This window comes from Triturus cristatus, unplaced genomic scaffold (assembly GCF_964204655.1).
Source record: "Triturus cristatus unplaced genomic scaffold, aTriCri1.1 SCAFFOLD_247, whole genome shotgun sequence".
NCBI classification, from domain to species: Eukaryota; Metazoa; Chordata; class Amphibia; order Caudata; family Salamandridae; genus Triturus; species Triturus cristatus.
This window is the reverse complement of record NW_028188316.1, coordinates 983,701-1,000,095: the sequence shown is the minus strand read 5'-3', so window position 1 is coordinate 1,000,095 and position 16,395 is coordinate 983,701.

Sequence of the window (16,395 nt, the reverse complement as noted above, 5' to 3'; positions counted from 1 at the left end):
GCACGACGCTGCACGGAGATGACACGGGCCGGAGTAGAACCGAAAAAGAAACAGAAAAAAAACATTACATGAGAAAGAAAGACAAGATGGCTTACCTAAGACCCGCAAACAGCATCATACATACCGGGCAAAACACTCCATGCTCGACGCTGCACGGAGACGACACGGGTCGGAGTAGACCTGTAAAAGAAACAGAAAAATGCATTAGATGAGAAACATAGACAAGATGGCTTACCTGAGACACGCAACCAGCAGCATACATACCGGGCAAAGCACTCCTTGCACGACGCTGCACGGAGATGACACAGGCCGGGGTAGACCTGAATAAGAAACACAAAAAAACATTAGATGAGAAAGAAAGACAAGATGGCTTACCTAAGACCTGCAAACAGCATCATACATACCGGGCAAAGCACTCCATGCATGACGCTGCACGGAGACGACACGGGCCGGGGTAGACCTGTAAAAGAAACACAAAAAAACATTAGATGAGAAAGAAAGACAAGATGGCTTACCTAAGACCTGCAAACAGCATCATACATACCGGGCAAAGCACTCCATGCACGACGCTGCACGGAGACGACACAGGCCGGGGTAGACCTGTAAAAGAAACAGATAAATGCATTAGATGAGAAACATAGACAAAATGGCTTACCTAAGACCCGCAAACAGCATCATACATACTGGGCAAAGCACTCCTTGCACTACGCTGCACGGACACGACACCGGCCGGGGTAGACCTGAAAATGAAACACAAAACAAACATCAGATGAGAAAGAAAGACAAGATGGCTTACCTAAGACCTGCAAACAGCATCATACATACCGGGCAAAGCACTCCATGCACGACGCTGCACGGAGACGACACGGGCCGGGGTAGACCTGTAAAAGAAACAGAATAATGAATTAGATGAGAAACATAGACAAGATGGCTTACCTAAGACCTGCAAACAGCATCATACATACCGGGCAAAGCACTACTTGCACGACGCTGCACTGAGACGACACGGGCCGGGGTAGACCTGAAAAAGAAACACAAAAAAACATTAGATGAGAAAGAAAGACCAGATGGCTTACCTAAGACCCTCAAACAGCATCATACATACCAGGCAAAGCACTCCATGCACGACGCTGCACGGACACGACACGGGCCGGAGTAGACCTGTAAAAGAAACAGAAAAATACATCAGATGAGAAAGATAGACAAGATGGCTTACCTGATACACGCAACCAGCAGCATACATACTGGGCAAAGCACTCCATGCACGACGCTGCACGGAGATGACACGGGCCGGAGTAGACCCGAAAAAGAAACAGAAAAAAACATTACATGAGCAAGAAAGACAAGATGGCTTACCTAAGACCCGCAAACAGCATCATACATACTGGGCAAAGCACTCCATGCACGATGCTGCACGGTGGCTGCACGGTGACGACACGGGCCGGGGTAGGCCTGTAAAAGAAACAGAAAAATGCATTAGATGAGAAAGATAGACAAGATGGCTTACCTGACACCCGCAACCAGCAGCATACATACCAGGCAAAGCACTCCATGCACGACGCTGCACAGAGGCGACACGGGCCGGGGTAGACCTGAAAAAGAAACAGAAAAAAACATTAGATGAGAAAGAAAGACAAGATGGCTTACCTAAGACCCGCAACCAGCATCATACTTACCGGGCAAAGCACTCCATGCAAGACGCTGCACGGAGACGACACGGGCCGGGGTAGACCTGTAAAAGAAACAGAAAAATGCATTAGATGAGAAACATAGACAAGATGGCTTACCTGAGACACGCAACCAGCAGCATACATACCGGGCAAAGCACTCCTTCCACGACGCTGCACGGAGACGACACGGGCCGGGGTAGACCTGAAAAACAAACAGAAAAATGCATTAGATGAGAAACATAGACAAGATGGCTTACCTGAGACACGCAACCAGCAGCATACATACCGGGCAAAGCACTCCTTGCACGACGCTGCACGGAGACCACACAGGCCGGGGTAGACCTGAAAAAGAAACACAAAAAAACATTAGATGAGAAAGAAAGACAAGATGGCTTACCTAAGACCTGCAAACAGCATCATACATACCGGGCAAAGCACTCCATGCACGACACTGCACGGAGACGACAAAGGCCGGGGTAGACCTGTAAAAGAACAGAAAAATGCATTAGATGAGAAACATAGACAAGATGGCTTACCTAAGACCCGCAAACAGCATCATACATACCGGGCAAAGCACTCCTTGCACGACGCTGCACGGAGACGACACGGGCCAGGGTAGACCTGAAAAAAAACACAAAATAACATTAGATGAGAAAGAAAGACCAGATGGCTTACCTAAGACCCGCAAACAGCATCATACATACCAGGCAAAGCACTCCATGCACGACGCTGCACGGAGACGACACGGGCCGGAGTAGACCTCTAAAAGAAACAGAAAAATGCATTAGATGAGAAACATAGACAAGATGGCTTACCTGAGACACGCAACCAGCAGCATACATACCAGGCAAAGCACTCCTTGCACGACGCTGCACGGGGTCGACACAGGCCGGGGTAGACCTGAAAAAGAAACACAAAAAAACATTAGATGAGAAAGAAAGACAAGATGGTTTACCTAAGACCTTCAAACAGCATCATACATACCGGGCAAAGCACTCCATGCACGACGCTGCACGGAGACGACTCGGGCCGGGGTAGACCTGTAAAAGAAACAGAAAAATGCTTTAGATGAGAAACATAGACATGATGGCTTACCTAAGACCCAAAAACAGCATCATACATACCGGGCAAAGCACTCCTTGCACGACGCTGCACGGTAACGACACGGGCCGGGGTAGACCTGTAAAAGAAACAGAAAAATGCATTAGATGAGAAAGATAGACAAGATGGCTTACCTGAGACCCGCAACCAGCAGCATACTTACCGGGCAAAGCACTCCATGCACGACGCTGCACAGAGGCGACACGGGCCGGGGTAGACCTGAAAAAGAAACAGAAAAAAACATTAGATGAGAAAGAAAGACCAGATGGCTTACCTAAGACCTGCAAACAGCATGATACATACCGGGCAAAGCACTCCATGCACGACGCTGCACGGAGACGACACAGGCCGGGGTAGCCCTGTAAAAGAAACAGAAAAATGCATTAGATGAGAAACATAGACAAGATGGCTTACCTAAGACCCGCAAACAGCATCATGCATACCGGGCAAAGCACTCCATGCACGACGCTGCACGGAGATGACACAGGCCGGGGTAGACCTGTAAAAGAAACAGAAAAATGAATTAGATGAGAAACATAGACAAGATGGCTTACCTAAGACCTGCAAACAGCATCATACATACCGGGCAAAGCACTCCATGCACGACGCTGCACGGAGACGACACAGGCCGGGGTAGACCTGTAAAAGAAACAGATAAATGCATTAGATGAGAAACATAGACAAAATGGCTTACCTAAGACCCGCAAACAGCATCATACATACTGGGCAAAGCACTCCTTGCACTACGCTGCACGGAGACGACACCGGCCGGGGTAGACCTGAAAATGAAACACAAAACAAACATCAGATGAGAAAGAAAGACAAGATGGCTTATGTTAGAGTCGGGGATCTCTGGTTGGCGCAAGGTTGCCCTTGTGTCAAGCAGGAACCCTCTCCTCCACGTCAGGGCGCAGGATAACCCCTCGCGAATGACCCTTGCTCACCCTCTAGGTGCGTGGCGTGAGCAGCCAAGGCGATTCCTCAGGCGTTGTTGGTTAAGCACTTACAATCGTACACACAGTAAATACATCAATCCCCCCAGAAACGGACACCAGACTTGGATATATATAAAAATACGATTCTTTATGTCAAAATAAGGTATATATATCTCAACAGACTTATCACAAGACCAATAACGTTTTCGCTAGGCCACCAGGTTATACAGCAGGCAAATGATCTTGTTTGTAGCTTCAAATGGATGGTTCGTAGTCTCTTTACTTGTAGTTCCAGTACTCACAGAGATCGGTTCCTGTGAACGGGGAAATAAGGCGTTGCGGGCCCCGAGCCCGATACTGGAACTTCCTTAGTGATGTGGAGAGTCGGCACAGGTCGGTGCGACTCTCGGCTTGGGAAGTGTTCTCGGGTCCTCAATCAGCAGGTGTGGGCACGTAGGCAGGCGCGGCCAGCGACCCTTTAGCACGGCGGTGCAGGAGGGTCTCCACAGCGGAGGCGGCGCGGCCTGAGATGTCCGGGGATAGCGAAGCGGGGTCGCAGGGCACGGTCAGTGCAGCTGGATGACCCGGCGTAGATCACAGTCGTCGGACGGCTTCCGGCGGGAGGGGTGATAGCGCGGTCAGCGCGCTCCCGTAGCAGGCGGTGACAGGGATGCAGGCGGCCTGGCCCGGGGACAGAGAGCGGCTCGGGACGGAGCGGGGCTCTCACGGGTTTGAGGCAGGCGAGCTTCTGAGTGTCACGGCCCTAGGAGGGGCGATGAGGGGCGCAGTCTCTTTTCCAGCGGGATGCACACACGGCTCGAATTGGAGGACGAGCAAGAAGCACAGAGAACCCACTGTTCCTGGGGTTCAGTTCAGGGGGCAAGCTCAGATCAAGCCCTTGGAGAATGTTCAAGCACAAAGTAGCAAAGTCTTTTCAGTAAGTCTCTTCCTCTCCTCTCTCAGCAAGGCAAGCAGCAGGCCAGCTCCTCCGGCGTCTTCTTCTCCTTCTAGTCGGGCAGAGGTTCTTTGTGGTAAACAGGATTCTGATTTCTTAGGAGCCAGGCTCCTACTTTTATACACCAATTCTTTTGTTCTTTAGCGCCAGGGGGCCTAGGCCTGGCTCAGTCCAGTTCTGGAGCACTTTGTTATGGTGACTCTGCTCTTTCCTTTCAGCAGCAGGGCAGAGACATCAGCCGCCCCACAGGGGGTGGCGCCGGCTTTGTGGTGGCAGAGCACAGGTCTATTCAAGAGTCAAGGTGTACTCCTCCCACCCATCCAGGTGTAATCTCTCTACCCACCACCTGGCAGCCAACCTGTCTCTGGGGATTCCCCAACCCTGCTCCTTACTGTTGCTGGGCAGAACACACACACATACAGCAGAGGCGGACTGAGATGGTCAGGTCAGTAAATACTAACTTTCTAAAAGTAGTATTTACAAACCCAGGATATTAAAATAAACTTGACTACAAGAAGTATTTTATCATCCTGAGTTCAGGCATACTAAACTTGACACTTCTACCATGCTCTCTGAGTCCACTGGGGTCACAGCGTTGGCGTGATCCCAGCAGCCCATTCTGGCCTATGGAGAGCAGGTAGCCTTCAATAGTGAAGAACGAAAATGGCTGTAATTCACTACTAAGACATGCCACACACATCAGGGCATGTCCTACCTTATGCCTACAATGCACCCTGCCCTTGGGCCTACCAGAGGGGTGGCTAATATGTAGGTAAGGGAAGGTTTAGGGACTGGCAAGTGGGGGCATTTGCGCAGTCAGCGCGACGGTCCCGGACCGCGCACAGGGTCTGCGGTGGCAGGCCCTAGACACACTTTACAAGGCCGCTTCCGTGGGTGGCGCAACCAGCGCTGCAAGCCCACCAGCAGCATTGGCATTCACAAGCCCTGGCACCCCTGGTGCACTTTACTGGGGACTGACAGTGAATCCAATAACCCAATCATGGACATCAATTACAGGTACACTTTACTTAGGGAGCACTTGCACCGCGGCACGGATTAGCCGTGGCGCAGTGCCCTGAGCGGACAACACCAGCAAAACAGTCGAGGCACACCATAAAAAAGTGGAAGGGAAACTCACGCCAAGGTGCCAGGTCTAACACGTGTCCCCTCCAGCTGAAATGTGGGGAGAACTACCCTTGCCCAGGGGGTTCCTCGTCACTAAGGCGGAAATACCTGGACAGACCGTCAGCGTTGGCGTGATCTGTACCAGGACGGTGTTCCACCGTAAAGTCCATACCCTGTAGGGAGATGGACCACCTCAACAGCTTCGGGTTTTCACCCCTCATTTGCATCAACCATCTGAGGGGCCTGTGGTCCGTCTGAACCCGGAAGTGAGACCCAAACAAGTAGGGTCTTAGCTTCTTCAGCGCCCAGACCACAGCAAATGCTTCTCGCTCAATTGCACTCCACCTACTTTCCCGTGGAAGTAACCTCCTACTGATGAAGGCTACGGGTTGGTCCCAGCCCTCCTCAGTCATCTGTGAGAGAACAGCCCCCACACCATGCTCTGAAGCGTCTGTCTGTACTAGGAATTCCTTGGAGAAGTCAGGGGCCAAGAGCACGGGCGCCGTGCACATGGCCGTCTTCAGGGTGTCGAAAGCTTTCTGACAGGTGTCAGTCCAAATCACGTTCCTGGGCTGCTTCTTCGAAGTCAGCTCTGTCAAGGGGGCAACGATCGTTCCATAGCCCTTGACAAACCTCCTGTAGTACCCAGTGAGCCCCAGGAAGGCCCTCACTGCGGTCTGCGTCTTGGGGGGTTCCCAAGCCAGGATGGTTTCAATTTTGGGTTGCAAGGGTGCCACCTTGCCACTCCCCACTTGGTGTCCCAAGTACACCACGGAACCCTGCCCGATCTGGCACTTGCTTGCCTTGATCGTGAGGCCTGCTCGGCGCAGCGCCATCAACACTTCCCAGAGGTGGCGCAGGTGTTCAGGCCAGGTGGCACTGAACACTGCGATGTCATCCAGGTAGGCGGCACTGAACGCATCCAGCCCAACCAGTACCTGGTTGACCAACCTCTGGAAGGTGGCAGGGGCATTCTTCATCCCAAATGGCATGACTCGGAACTGGAAGTGCCCATCTGGTGTAGAGAATGCTGACCTCTCTTTGGCCCCATCGGTCAAGGCGATCTGCCAGTACCCAGACGTTAAATCAAACGTGCTGAGGAACCGGGCAGCCCCCAGCCGATCAATGAGCTCATCAGCTCTGGGGATGGGGTGCGCGTCAGTCTTCGTGACTGAATTGAGTCCTCTGTAGTCCACACAGAACCGGAGTTCAGGTGTGGCTCCCGGCGCAGCAGCCTTTGGGACCAAGACCACGGGGCTGGACCAAGGACTGCTGGAGGACTCAACCACCCCTAGCGCAAGCATTTTGGAGACCTCCTCCTTGATGCAAGCTCTGACCCTGTCAGTTACCCTGTAAGCCTTGTGCTTCACAGGTAAGCTGTCTCCTGTGTCCACATCATGGACGCACCAATCTGTGACACCAGGAACCAGGGAGAATCGGTCGGAAAATTGTCCCAGCAAGTGGCGGCAATCTTCCTGTTGTTCGGGCGTCAGGGTGGGTGAGAGGTTAACTCCATCCACTGACCCATCTTTCTCAGAGGCCACTAAGAGGTCAGGAAGGGGCTCGGTCTCCTCTTCCATTCCATCATCAGTGGCCAGCAGCATGCCCACTTCGGTCCTCTCTAAGTGGGGCTTAAGGCGGTTAACATGTAGGACCCTCAAAGGGTTCCTGGGAGTCTGCATGTCCACCAAGTAGGTGATAGGACTTTTGCGCTCCACAACCTCAAATGGACCTGTCCACTTATCCTGAAGTGCACAAGGCTCCACTGGGGCCAAGACCCACACCTTTTGTCCAGGTTGAAGCTCTACCAGAGTGGCATTCCGGTCGTACCACCGCTTCATCTCCTCCTGGCTGGCTTCCAGATTTGCCTCAGCAAGTTGCCTGAAACGCCGAGTCTGGTTTCGGAAGGCCAGCATGTAACTATATACATTCTGGGGAGGTTTCCTGGGAGATTGCTCCCAGCCTTCCTTTACCAAACTCAGAGGTCCTCTTACCGGGTGACCATACAGAAGCTCGAAGGGGCTGAATCCTAGAGACTTCTGTGGCACCTCTCGGTAAGCGAAGAGCAGGCATGGCAAGAGGACGTCCCACTTACGCCTCATTGGACCGTCCAGGCCCATGATCATGCCTTTGAGGGTTCGGTTGAATCTCTCAACCAACCCATTTCCTTGGGGGTGGTAAGGAGTGGTGAACTTGTAAGTTACCCCACACTCCTTCCACAGGGATTTCATATACGTGGATATGAAATTGGTCCCCCTGTCGCTCACCACCTCTAGAGGGAATCCCACTCGGGAGAAAATTCCCATCAGTGCCCGTCCCACCACGGGGGCCGTCACTGTCCTCAGAGGGATGGCTTCAGGGTACCGGGTGGCATGGTCCACCAAGACCAGGATGAACCTGTTGCCCAGGGCTGTCTTGGGGTCCAGAGGCCCCACAATATCAATACCCACTCGTTGGAATGGCGTACCGACCACAGGGAAAGGTTGCAGAGGAGCCTTGTGCTTCCCTCCGCTCTTACCACTTGCCTGGCAAGTCTGACAGGTTCTGCAGTAGGAATCTGAATTCTTATGCATTTGGGGCCAGTAAAAGTGGGTGACAAGCCTGTCATAGGTCTTGTCCATCCCCAAATGTCCTGCTAACGGCACATCGTGAGCCAGCCCCAGTAGGAAGGTTCTGAACTTCTGGGGTACCACCAGCACACGGGCTGACCCAGGTTCAGCAGCCTTAGGCTCGGAATACAGGAGGTCACTCTCCCAGTACACGTAGTGTGTTTTGGCCTGAACACCGTTGGCCTGGTCTGCAGCCTGTTGCCGCATACCAATGAGAGAAGGGCATTCTTTCTGCTCCCTGCAGAATTCCTCCCTGGAGGGACCTCCTTCTTGCTGCCAATGGGTCAGCTCAGGCAGATCTCCCAGTTCGGCAATCTGTTCCCCGGTAGGCTCCAGAGCATCCCCCTCAGGGTCTACTTCCTCCTGGGCCGTGGGAACTTCGGGGGCCGGTTTCCCGCGCCTCCTGCGCCTTCTCCCTAAGGCCGGTTCCTGGACCTCTCCCTCAGGCTCCAGGACCCTCTCAACACCCCTACTGGCTGCCATGGACCGGGTGGTCACGCACGCCCAGTCGGGTAGACCCACCATCCTCAGATGCGTGGTCTTCTCCACCTTTTCCCAAGGGGAGCTCTCCAGGTCGTTCCCTAGCAGACAGTCTACAGGCATGTCGGTTCTCACAGCAACTTGTAGAGTACCAGAGACCTCCCCCCACTCAAAGGGAACTTGAGCCATTGGACAACGACTCTCTACGTTGTCAGCATTGACAACCCTACAGTAGGCATTGGGTACAATTTGCTCTTGAGACACCAGGTGTTGCCTCACCGAGGTCACGCTGGCTCCTGTATCTCTAAGAGCCTCAACCTTCTTTCCATTGATGGTCACCACTTGCCCATATTTCTTAGTGTTAGAGGGCAGGTAGGTTACAGGGACCATCTCACTGTCTCCTAGCGAGACTAGGGTCATCTGCCCGGGACCCCCACCCTCCTGGACTGCTACTTCCTCCCCAAAGTTAACACTAGCTACTTGCCGGGGTGGAGCACCAGTGGGTGCGGTCTTACCAAACAGGCGACACTTAGGATCAGAGGCAATGTGACCCGGATCACCACACTTATAACAATTGAAGGGCCCCTTTGGAACAGGTCTACCTGTCGGGGCCCCGTTCTGCTGCGGGGTTGGGGGAGGCTGAGAACCCTTCTGCTGGTTCCCTTGGGAATTACTTTGGGGGCCTTTTTGGAACCCCTTCTGTTTACCCTTGTCCCCCCCACTCTTCTGCTGGGGACCCTGCCCACCTTTGGCGGAGTCTCCCACTTGACCCTTGTGGACCCTGGTGCTGAGCCAGCGGTCCGCCTCCTCAGCAAGCTTCCTCGGGTTGGACAGCTTGCTATCAATCAGGTGCTGGCGTAGCTCAGGAAAACATTGACTGGACAAGTGCTCCCATGCAATTAAATCAAGCAGCCCTTGATAATCGTTCACTTTGCTACCCTTCACCCAACCATCCAGCGCTCTGCAGAAAAAGGTCACATATTCCACATACGTACTCTCAGGGATCTTCTTGGTCTCCCTGAACCTCTGTCGATATAGCTCCGGAGTTAACCCATACCTGGTCATTAACGCTTCCTTCATATGGGGGTATGAGGTTTGGAGATCTAAGGGTAAATCTAACAGTGTGTCACGCCCTTCAGCAAGGAACCTTCCCCACAACCCCGCTCCCCAGTCTTTCTCAGGGACCCGGTGTGAGGACATGGCCACCTCGTAGGCCCTAAACCACTGCCCTATGTCATCCTTTCTGAAATACTCCTTTACTACATCTTTGGGGATGTACACCTTGGACTCTACCTGCGCTGGTGGAGTGCTGCCACCAGAAGGAGTGGTGTCCAAACTTTTCGCCTTCAGCTCCAACTCCTTCAATCTGATATCATGATCCATTTGGCGTTGTTGTGCCTCCAGGGCCAACTTCTGCTTTTCCATTTCCATTTGTCCGGCCAACTTTGCCATCTCCATTGCATGTGCCCTGTCGGCTGCCCTGTCTGCCAGCTCCTCTGGCGACCGGACTCTGCTGGGCTCCTCAAGGTTGTCGGGTGGAACGATGTCCCCCGCATTCCGTGGGTCTCGTGACTCCCTCCAGGCTCTTAACGCCTTGGTGTACTGGGTCTTCCTCTTGAATCCAGCATGGGGGACTCGGAATTTTACACTGTAGCCTTTCAATTGCTCCATCGAGTAGCCTTCCAGTCTCTCCCAATCCACCTCATCGATTCCAGAAATCACAGAGAGCGCTCTTCCAGCGGAGTGTGAGCCAGGCATGGTTGCAGTAATGGCAGATGTCTCAACAAAGTTAAACCTGTGGCTGCGTTATTTGGTCTGCTCTCACTATCTGGTGATTAATAATTCACTGTATGCAAATTACAAGTGCAAATCCGAAATCCCACCGCTGCCACCAATGTTAGAGTCGGGGATCTCTGGTTGGCGCAAGGTTGCCCTTGTGTCAAGCAGGAACCCTCTCCTCCACGTCAGGGCGCAGGATAACCCCTCGCGAATGACCCTTGCTCACCCTCTAGGTGCGTGGCGTGAGCAGCCAAGGCGATTCCTCAGGCGTTGTTGGTTAAGCACTTACAATCGTACACACAGTAAATACATCAATCCCCCCAGAAACGGACACCAGACTTGGATATATATAAAAATACGATTCTTTATGTCAAAATAAGGTATATATATCTCAACAGACTTATCACAAGACCAATAACGTTTTCGCTAGGCCACCAGGTTATACAGCAGGCAAATGATCTTGTTTGTAGCTTCAAATGGATGGTTCGTAGTCTCTTTACTTGTAGTTCCAGTACTCACAGAGATCGGTTCCTGTGAACGGGGAAATAAGGCGTTGCGGGCCCCGAGCCCGATACTGGAACTTCCTTAGTGATGTGGAGAGTCGGCACAGGTCGGTGCGACTCTCGGCTTGGGAAGTGTTCTCGGGTCCTCAATCAGCAGGTGTGGGCACGTAGGCAGGCGCGGCCAGCGACCCTTTAGCACGGCGGTGCAGGAGGGTCTCCACAGCGGAGGCGGCGCGGCCTGAGATGTCCGGGGATAGCGAAGCGGGGTCGCAGGGCACGGTCAGTGCAGCTGGATGACCCGGCGTAGATCACAGTCGTCGGACGGCTTCCGGCGGGAGGGGTGATAGCGCGGTCAGCGCGCTCCCGTAGCAGGCGGTGACAGGGATGCAGGCGGCCTGGCCCGGGGACAGAGAGCGGCTCGGGACGGAGCGGGGCTCTCACGGGTTTGAGGCAGGCGAGCTTCTGAGTGTCACGGCCCTAGGAGGGGCGATGAGGGGCGCAGTCTCTTTTCCAGCGGGATGCACACACGGCTCGAATTGGAGGACGAGCAAGAAGCACAGAGAACCCACTGTTCCTGGGGTTCAGTTCAGGGGGCAAGCTCAGATCAAGCCCTTGGAGAATGTTCAAGCACAAAGTAGCAAAGTCTTTTCAGTAAGTCTCTTCCTCTCCTCTCTCAGCAAGGCAAGCAGCAGGCCAGCTCCTCCGGCGTCTTCTTCTCCTTCTAGTCGGGCAGAGGTTCTTTGTGGTAAACAGGATTCTGATTTCTTAGGAGCCAGGCTCCTACTTTTATACACCAATTCTTTTGTTCTTTAGGGCCAGGGGGCCTAGGCCTGGCTCAGTCCAGTTCTGGAGCACTTTGTTATGGTGACTCTGCTCTTTCCTTTCAGCAGCAGGGCAGAGACATCAGCCGCCCCACAGGGGGTGGCGCCGGCTTTGTGGTGGCAGAGCACAGGTCTATTCAAGAGTCAAGGTGTACTCCTCCCACCCATCCAGGTGTAATCTCTCTACCCACCACCTGGCAGCCAACCTGTCTCTGGGGATTCCCCAACCCTGCTCCTTACTGTTGCTGGGCAGAACACACACACATACAGCAGAGGCGGACTGAGATGGTCAGGTCAGTAAATACTAACTTTCTAAAAGTAGTATTTACAAACCCAGGATATTAAAATAAACTTGACTACAAGAAGTATTTTATCATCCTGAGTTCAGGCATACTAAACTTGACACTTCTACCATGCTCTCTGAGTCCACTGGGGTCACAGCGTTGGCGTGATCCCAGCAGCCCATTCTGGCCTATGGAGAGCAGGTAGCCTTCAATAGTGAAGAACGAAAATGGCTGTAATTCACTACTAAGACATGCCACACACATCAGGGCATGTCCTACCTTATGCCTACAATGCACCCTGCCCTTGGGCCTACCAGAGGGGTGGCTAATATGTAGGTAAGGGAAGGTTTAGGGACTGGCAAGTGGGGGCATTTGCGCAGTCAGCGCGACGGTCCCGGACCGCGCACAGGGTCTGCGGTGGCAGGCCCTAGACACACTTTACAAGGCCGCTTCCGTGGGTGGCGCAACCAGCGCTGCAAGCCCACCAGCAGCATTGGCATTCACAAGCCCTGGCACCCCTGGTGCACTTTACTGGGGACTGACAGTGAATCCAATAACCCAATCATGGACATCAATTACAGGTACACTTTACTTAGGGAGCACTTGCACCGCGGCACGGATTAGCCGTGGCGCAGTGCCCTGAGCGGACAACACCAGCAAAACAGTCGAGGCACACCATAAAAAAGTGGAAGGGAAACTCACGCCAAGGTGCCAGGTCTAACAGCTTACCTAAGACCTGCAAACAGCATCATACATACCGGGCAAAGCACTCTATGCACGACGCTGCACGGAGACGACACGGGCCGGTGTAGACCTGTAAAAGAAACAGAAAAATGCATTAGATGAGAAACATAGACAAGATGGCTTACCTAAGACCCGCAAACAGCATCATACATACCGGGTAAAGCACTCCATGCATGAGGCTGCACGGAGACGACACGGGCCGGGGTAGACCTGAAAAAGAAACACAAAAAACACATTAGATGAGAAACATACACAAGATGGCTTACCTAAGACCTGCAAACAGCATCATACATACCGGGCAAAGCACTCCATGCACGACGCTGCACGGAGACGACACGGGCCGGGGTAGACCTGTAAAAGAAACAGAATAATGAATTAGATGAGAAACATAGACAAGATGGCTTACCTAAGACCTGCAAACAGCATCATACATACCGGGCAAAGCACTACTTGCACGACGCTGCACTGAGACGACACGGGCCGGGGTAGACCTGAAAAAGAAACACAAAAAAACATTAGATGAGAAAGAAAGACCAGATGGCTTACCTAAGACCCTCAAACAGCATCATACATACCAGGCAAAGCACTCCATGCACGACGCTGCACGGACACGACACGGGCCGGAGTAGACCTGTAAAAGAAACAGAAAAATACATCAGATGAGAAAGATAGACAAGATGGCTTACCTGATACACGCAACCAGCAGCATACATACTGGGCAAAGCACTCCATGCACGACGCTGCACGGAGATGACACGGGCCGGAGTAGACCCGAAAAAGAAACAGAAAAAAACATTACATGAGCAAGAAAGACAAGATGGCTTACCTAAGACCCGCAAACAGCATCATACATACTGGGCAAAGCACTCCATGCACGATGCTGCACGGTGGCTGCACGGTGACGACACGGGCCGGGGTAGGCCTGTAAAAGAAACAGAAAAATGCATTAGATGAGAAAGATAGACAAGATGGCTTACCTGACACCCGCAACCAGCAGCATACATACCAGGCAAAGCACTCCATGCACGACGCTGCACAGAGGCGACACGGGCCGGGGTAGACCTGAAAAAGAAACAGAAAAAAACATTAGATGAGAAAGAAAGACAAGATGGCTTACCTAAGACCCGCAACCAGCATCATACTTACCGGGCAAAGCACTCCATGCAAGACGCTGCACGGAGACGACACGGGCCGGGGTAGACCTGTAAAAGAAACAGAAAAATGCATTAGATGAGAAACATAGACAAGATGGCTTACCTGAGACACGCAACCAGCAGCATACATACCGGGCAAAGCACTCCTTCCACGACGCTGCACGGAGACGACACGGGCCGGGGTAGACCTGAAAAACAAACAGAAAAATGCATTAGATGAGAAACATAGACAAGATGGCTTACCTGAGACACGCAACCAGCAGCATACATACCGGGCAAAGCACTCCTTGCACGACGCTGCACGGAGACCACACAGGCCGGGGTAGACCTGAAAAAGAAACACAAAAAAACATTAGATGAGAAAGAAAGACAAGATGGCTTACCTAAGACCTGCAAACAGCATCATACATACCGGGCAAAGCACTCCATGCACGACACTGCACGGAGACGACAAAGGCCGGGGTAGACCTGTAAAAGAACAGAAAAATGCATTAGATGAGAAACATAGACAAGATGGCTTACCTAAGACCCGCAAACAGCATCATACATACCGGGCAAAGCACTCCTTGCACGACGCTGCACGGAGACGACACGGGCCAGGGTAGACCTGAAAAAAAACACAAAATAACATTAGATGAGAAAGAAAGACCAGATGGCTTACCTAAGACCCGCAAACAGCATCATACATACCAGGCAAAGCACTCCATGCACGACGCTGCACGGAGACGACACGGGCCGGAGTAGACCTCTAAAAGAAACAGAAAAATGCATTAGATGAGAAACATAGACAAGATGGCTTACCTGAGACACGCAACCAGCAGCATACATACCAGGCAAAGCACTCCTTGCACGACGCTGCACGGGGTCGACACAGGCCGGGGTAGACCTGAAAAAGAAACACAAAAAAACATTAGATGAGAAAGAAAGACAAGATGGTTTACCTAAGACCTTCAAACAGCATCATACATACCGGGCAAAGCACTCCATGCACGACGCTGCACGGAGACGACTCGGGCCGGGGTAGACCTGTAAAAGAAACAGAAAAATGCTTTAGATGAGAAACATAGACATGATGGCTTACCTAAGACCCAAAAACAGCATCATACATACCGGGCAAAGCACTCCTTGCACGACGCTGCACGGTGACGACACGGGCCGGGGTAGACCTGTAAAAGAAACAGAAAAATGCATTAGATGAGAAAGATAGACAAGATGGCTTACCTGAGACCCGCAACCAGCAGCATACTTACCGGGCAAAGCACTCCATGCACGACGCTGCACAGAGGCGACACGGGCCGGGGTAGACCTGAAAAAGAAACAGAAAAAAACATTAGATGAGAAAGAAAGACCAGATGGCTTACCTAAGACCTGCAAACAGCATGATACATACCGGGCAAAGCACTCCATGCACGACGCTGCACGGAGACGACACAGGCCGGGGTAGCCCTGTAAAAGAAACAGAAAAATGCATTAGATGAGAAACATAGACAAGATGGCTTACCTAAGACCCGCAAACAGCATCATGCATACCGGGCAAAGCACTCCATGCACGACGCTGCACGGAGATGACACAGGCCGGGGTAGACCTGTTAAAGAAACAGAAAAATGAATTAGATGAGAAACATAGACAAGATGGCTTACCTAAGACCTGCAAACAGCATCATACATACCGGGCAAAGCACTCCATGCACGACGCTGCACGGAGACGACACAGGCCGGGGTAGACCTGTAAAAGAAACAGATAAATGCATTAGATGAGAAACATAGACAAAATGGCTTACCTAAGACCCGCAAACAGCATCATACATACTGGGCAAAGCACTCCTTGCACTACGCTGCACGGACACGACACCGGCCGGGGTAGACCTGAAAATGAAACACAAAACAAACATCAGATGAGAAAGAAAGACAAGATGGCTTACCTAAGACCTGCAAACAGCATCATACATACCGGGCAAAGCACTCTATGCACGACGCTGCACGGAGACGACACGGGCCGGTGTAGACCTGTAAAAGAAACAGAAAAATGCATTAGATGAGAAACATAGACAAGATGGCTTACCTAAGACCCGCAAACAGCATCATACATACCGGGTAAAGCACTCCATGCATGAGGCTGCACGGAGACGACACGGGCCGGGGTAGACCTGAAAAAGAAACACAAAAAACACATTAGATGAGAAACATACACAAGATGGCTTACCTAAGACCTGCAAACAGCATCATACATACCGG